A 7,254-nucleotide genomic window follows, 5' to 3' on the forward strand; every position below is an offset into this window, starting at 1 on the left:
GACATCGGCACGACGTTTTCTGCCGTTGCCATGACCCATATTGTTGTCCCCACATTAGGGGATAATCCCAAATAAGTTTATCACATTAGCGTATATACAATTCATGTTTGTATGATCAAAATCAAGTCTCGTTGGTAATTCCACACCAACTTGGAGGACCTAGAGAACTTGATGATGATCGAATCCGCTAAAGATTATGGATCATGATGCCACAAAAGATCATTGACAATATGTAGTCAATTAAGGTGGTAAGCAATCCACTTGACTAATAACTCAACAAGTAGAGTTATATGACCGTTTCGAGAAACGCTCCATGAGTGCATTCCACAGTACTTTGTGGTCATTACTTTTTGCACAGATTGCCATTGAAGGCTTTTGTCGATGTGGTGCGTTAAAGACTTTGAGCGCATGAGATGTGAAATCTCGGCATCTAGACTTGTTAGCCTGGGGGTCAAAACATGTGGTTTAATCATTTCCAATGAAAGGTTCCACAGATACCAAGCAAAGATCCGCCTTAGGCATCTAGCACGTCAAAACTCAAAGGAGCAGAATGTTACATTGCTCTTGCATACAAAACCAAGCTGTTATGAGACTCGATAGAGGTCACAAACGATGCTTTTAATGGTTTGTCCTTCGGATTGATCATACACAATCCGGAAAAGCCGCGAATTGATCAAACACAATTCGGAAAAAAGCCTCGGATTGATCAAACACAACCCGGACAAAGAAACAAGAGTGATCAAACACAACCCGGACAAAGAAACAAGAGTGATCAAACACACTCTTGACCCGCGAATAAAATTCCGGGATTTGGGTACCTGCACGCACAAAATCCCAAGCATAGAATGGAGATGGAGAAGGGAGGAAAGGATTTTATCCTCCCCGACTTATTGAACTTGGAAAAGTTTAAGGTTTCAAAAAACATACCTTTCTAGAGGCTGCCGAGAGGAGAAATAACGTTTCGCCTACTTATACTTCGAATTTGGGGCTGAAAATTTGATAGGAGGAGCAGCTCTGGATGGGGAAGCTGCTATCAAAATTTCAGGTTGATCGGAGCAAGGGAAGGTGGTGAACCGGTGGTCGGTAGCGGAGGCGGTTTGGAATCTTCCGGCGGCCAGTTGGGAGACTTTCCGGCCGGTTCTCAGGGTGAGACCGGCGGCGTTGGATCCGGGGCGGAGAGAGCTTTCTGGGGATATAAAATTCCGGCGGAGGGCAGTCGGAATTTTGGTCGAAAATCGGGAAAAACAAGGCTGCCCGATTTTAGGGTTTTGGTTTTTAGGGTTTAGAAAAAAATGATGGGCTATTGGCTCTAGGGTTAGAACAAAGTGCATGATAACGTGATGAAAGATAAAGTGTAGAGACAAAGAGATAGCAAGAGAATCATCATCTTATTCATTGATAGGAGCCCTTTATATAGGGAATTACACAATACCAATATGGTAAGGATATGAATACATAGATCTAGTCTAACTACATATCCTATTGGCATAAGGCCAAGGCACACATAGAGAATATCCTAGAACAATGGTTTTTTTTTTATTGAGATAGCTACAACACATATAAATACACCGGAAAGCCAGTATGGTCAACGTGTTGTGTCTGCTCTAGTGAAGCGGCGAATTCTTTGTTTCGTAAATTGATTGCATCCTCCTACTGGTAGGATGAAACTTAGTGTTATTGGTAGTAATTTCAAGTGACAACATGGTGTGAAAACTGATAGAGTTGTCAATGATGCACTCTTTGTTAAATAGTGTTTGTTAGAATGCATAGGTTATGTAGAGATTACTGATAGTACTTTAGGATATTCTCACATTATGGGGTTAAGGCATAATGTACCTCTTTGTATGTTGTGGTTTCATTAATGGTTATGGCTTGAGGGCGGCCGTTCTAGCATGTGTAAAAAAAAAAAAAACAGTATGGTCTATCCGTTAAATGGAATGCAGAAAACAAAAACGCTATTTAACTAAACAAAAGCAATAACTATCATCCCCTGACTCTCCAAACCATCTAATTTAGTTCATCGACATTTCTAACAACATTGTGTTTTTTCATTTTAATTATTTTTTTTAGTAAAATTTTAATTATATTTTCGATAATTGAAAACAACAGAAGCCAGCGCAAGAGTAATATATAAAAAAGTTAAATAATAAGAATTTAAATATAGAAGAAGATAGTTCATGCACTTTCCTCACTTCACATATTCCAGCAATGTCGCCACCCAAAGTTGCTCAATTTCACCACGGCCATGTAAACCAACAAACCACTAGGAGTCACTAAGCCTCGCCACCACACCGAAGCTGCCAAAACCCTGAAAGTTGTACCAATCGATTTTCAATCATGCAATCCTAGTTGATGTTCCTGCCAACGTTGTGTTTGAAGCTCCAGACAATCATCCCAAAACCTCTATAAGTCGATCATTCAGAATCTTTCGATCACCCTTGAGCCACGCCACAATCACGATACTATTTACAAGAATGTAAGTCACATCTAGTAGCGAACTTGGGCATCAGCTAGCCATGACGACTAGTCAAAAACCAAGGCTGCCATCGGACGAGTTGGGAAACGTAGTCGCCGTCTAGGGTTTGCTTGAGAGAGTTTTACTTTATGGGGGGAACAAAAAAATAACGTAAATTTTTTTTTTTTTCATTTGTATTCTTTCTATAGAAAAATGAAGTTAAGTGTCGAACCTTTTTTTTTCCTATTTGGATCACCCTACTAAACCAAAAAAAAAGGTTAGCATGTGAGCATATTCCCCCCTCCCACCCTTCGGCAGCACGGTCCTAGGAACTTCACTAATCATCACTTGTTGATAAATTGAAAATTTTTGTACGCACCAAGGTGCAAGTGAACCGAAAACCTAACATGCAGTTTCAGCATTTTATTTCATCTAACCATCCACATGACAATATTATGTATATATACATACGCTATTAAAAAAATTTAATTGAAAATCCCAAAAAGTAATCTAAGTATTTCAAACATGAGATCGAAGAAATCATGATCGGATCAAAAATAAAAAGGCCAGAGGAAGGGATTTGGGTGTTTTCAGTCTTCATTCTATTGTTGCATCTCCAATTCGTTGGCCTGCATATTGATGGTGCAAATGTACCTTGTGGCCCATGGAATCCGCTCTCTTGATAAATAAAAGTGATTTCGTTTGTTGAAGGCTTAATTCACAATGTCCGCAACCAAATGAACCAATTCAATGAAATTCTTTTGTTCTCTGAAAATCAAAAAAATTAATTCAAAATATGTCGTCATCGTTTATTTTTACGTTAATCCTTAAACTAGCTACACAAAATTTTAAAACAACAAAAACGGAGTGCATTGTACCAGTAAGGGAAGGGTCACTGCCCCTATGTAATTTGTTTATCGAGATAATTATTATAGGGGATTGTTTGTTGTGCAACACTGCATAACATGCATACACTAATACACTAATATGAGATAATTGCATGTGCTTTGCACAGGGGTAGTATTGAAAAGTTGTCATTGGAAAGCAGGCTCCATAACATGCAGCGCTGTACAGCAGAACTTTCCATTATTATAGGTGCTTGAATTTGATTACAAATTAAAGATATCGTGGCAGGATCATTGAGGAGGATCATATATGCGACCTCCACACTGGCATTTCCATACTTGTGACATATAAGGATATATCACAGTCACTTTCTTCACTAGGAGGAGGAATTGTCACTAGAGTAGGAGTGTAGGGTATGCAACCCATACACATATTCAAGCAATCTGGAGGGCTACTTGAATCAATGTTATTCTTGACCAATTTTGGACATTGTTGTAGCGGTTGATTGCTACTCTCACTTGAATCTGGTTGACCCGAGTCCACCGGTTCAAAGTTCAAACACATAGCAAGTAGATATGATGCTAATTGGATGTTAACTAAGGATGCTACTTAATTAGTTAATAAACAAGTAAAGAACCATCCTTATATTAGACGTTAATTGCTAAGAGAGAAAGAGAGGACAAAATAGACGTTATCTATGAAACAATTCGATCATGGAGTATAGTGAGTCTTGTATGGAGTGTAGTGTAGATATATAGTTGCGCCTCCCAGCTCAGTTAGGTACCAAATTATTTTCAAAAATGAAGTGTAGATAGTTGCGCTCTATATAAAACTCAGATCGCAATCACTTAGTGTGAGGGTTCTTTTTGAATTAAGCATGACTAGGCCAAGATTAACCTAATAATCCGATTAATAGGAAATCTTGTATGTGATTCAAACAACAAAACGAGCTTATAGTGTGAGCCTGGTGTGGGAGCTGAAGACACATCGCAGTGATGAGAATTGGCCTGGTTTTGAGGATTGGTTTTCTGGAAAAGGCTGGGTTTTTAGAACAAGATTGGGGGAAAAGATAATGAGGCTTCTTTCTTGAGGGTATGAAAGCAGGGCTTGAGTGTTTATAGGGGGATTTATGGGTTATTGCTGGATGGAATTCTCAGCCCTAAGCCTCTCTTTTTATAGGGCTCAATTTGTAGGTTTTTACGATGGCTTACAAGGTCTAATCTACTAGGTAAAGGATTTCCCTTCCTCAGACACGTGATTCTAGCTTTGGAACTTTGGGAAGGAGAAACTTGCTACAGAAGATGAGAGGGTCGTCTCACTGCAGGACGAAAAACAGGGAACGAGGTTGACAAAGCGACTTTGAAACTTGCAATCTTGTCATTTGAGGATGAAGGAGTTGCTTTGGAATTAGTCACACACTCTCTTCTTCCTTAGATTAGAAATGAATGGGACTTTTCAGTTGTATAAAGCTGCGAATCATGGTTCTGACACTGCTGCAAGGAGAAGTTAAAGAACTTGAACGAGAAGGGAGAAAGCAAGAAAGTGGGCCTTTTATTTGGGCCTTTAAAAGAGTAAATATTGGGCTTTTGGATATCAATGACATTTCAGATTTTCGAAATGGGTAGTCCAATTCTCTTGTTATCACCAATTCGTCATCACTTTAAGCCGTTGGGCTTGAGTTTCGGACCCAATACTAAAACTATTAACGACATTAAACCGATGGACGAGCGTCATGTGCTTTGAAACCTTCCACACTAAACCCACTTCTACAAGTCCCAACGATGCGTGGATGCGGCTTGGGTCCACATTGATGGAGATGTTTACTTAGCGGGTTAAAATTATGGATTTAACCCAAGACTATAAGTTTTTTGCATGAATCGCTTAACAAATTGTCGCGTGACAAAATACATGATTTTTTGGGTATCAACACTTAGCCAGAAACAACAGTGACTAACTATGGGTTAGAAGAAGAACACACCATGCACAAAATCCACCGCAACTGATTTGAAGCAACAGCCTAAGAACCAAGTAAAAAAAAAAACAGCTACAGTGTCTCAAGGGAAAAACATATCGTGTGGAATGGATTGCATGCATGTAGTATTTACCTGCTGTGGCAAATAGAACTGCTAGTGAAAATATGAAAGCCACCATGATGGCAACATGGGAGTTTTTGATTAATGGCGTCATATCTGTGATGGAAAAAACCTACACCGTCTTGATCGATGTTTGTATCTCTACTGATATACTAGAGTACGTTGGATCCCTTGCTTAAATAGTTAAATTGAGTATGCCCTCGTCATTACGATTCTTAATTTATTGGAAATAGCACAATATCATGCATCATGATTCTTAATAAATTGGAAATATCATGCCGTGATTAATTTGTATCTTTAATTACTGTATTTTTCATAATTAAGTGCTGATATTGAGGCATTATGATCCTGTCATATAGATAGATCTGATTATACAGTTTAGGGTTCATATTTTTCACGAAGCCATCTCGGTGTTTCTTTTTTAAGGATTATCTAGATTTTTTGCTAACAATTTTTGCATCCATCCTCATGGTAAGAATGAAGATAGTATACTTGAAAGTAATAGCTGTCTTTAGATTTGGTTATCAAGGGTTTAAAGGTATGAAAATTATCCATCTCATTTTATCTTTCGAGGGAATCTAGCTGCTAATCCAATCACTTTGCTAGCTATCTGCTGCTAATTTACTAATTTAGTACTAATTTTAAACATATATATGTAAGGTAATTTAATGTGTGCCCAAACGACCATATCTTAGCTAAAGTCATGATAAAACTTAGAATAATTTTTGTAATTTTTTTAGATTATTTTACCCTCACTTTTTAAACATGCATCAGAGAGAAAGTGAAAGAGAGAAGACTTTGCCGGAACTCCGGTCACTGAACTCCAATCACCGGCTGCCAAATTTCAGTCACCGGTCGAAATTTAATCAGACTCTCGTCGGAACCTAGTTGACCCTCGTCGAAGGTTTTATTGGAGTTTAGGCCTCATTTGGTACAACTTCTTTTTTGAAAAAAAAATCAGCTCCTATTTGAACTTTTAAATTTAATAGTGTTTGGTAAATTAACGAATAGCTAGTAGTTTTTTTTTTTAAATTACATGTCACTGGCAGCAGCTTTTAGAAGCAACCTTGAGATTGCTTTTAGAAGCTGTTGTCATTAAAAACACTAGAAATTCATATAGTTTCTCTTAACAGCACTTTTAAAACTAATATTTACCAAACACACAACTATTTTAATTCATAGTTGATTATTTTCGCAATGTAGCAGCACAACAACATTTTCTTTTCAAAGGGACATTAATACCAAACTAGCCCTTAGTAAGTTCATGCTTACTGACCCCCTTATATCGACCCCCAACAACTCAGTTACTGACCCCTAGTAACTCAGTTTTCGATGCTCAAACAAAGTGTATTAATAGAGAAAGAGAAATCCTATATATAGTTTACACTACTTACAAAAGAGAAATCCAGTTATGCCGGTTTAAACCTAATAAGTAAATTAAGTATACTAATAATAAACCGGTAAGCTTGCAATTAAGCAAGACTCTAATCAAAACCTAATCTCCGTTCCTACAATAATATTATGTATCTTCTTGAGTTCTTGTAGAGTTGCGCACTCAACTTCAAAAAATTAAGTCATGTTACATTGCCAAAAAAACAAAAACTAAGTCATGTTCTTACTTCCAAGGAAACATATTGATAAAAGGATCATAGCAGAGATGTAAACTGAAGTTAATTAGGAAAATGCTCTAATGCTCAAATATTTAAAAAGTAAAGCCCATTCCAATTAAAGTTTTATCTTTGTGCCCATTCCAATGATTCTTGAGAAAAAGACGTCATTACCCTGTATAACTAAACCACACAAATCTTATCTCTTTCTCCTTCTCTTTTTCCTAATCTGGTTTTCCTCTCTCTCTCTCTC

This window comes from Fragaria vesca, linkage group LG6, assembly GCF_000184155.1.
Source record: "Fragaria vesca subsp. vesca linkage group LG6, FraVesHawaii_1.0, whole genome shotgun sequence".
Taxonomy (NCBI): domain Eukaryota; kingdom Viridiplantae; phylum Streptophyta; class Magnoliopsida; order Rosales; family Rosaceae; genus Fragaria; species Fragaria vesca.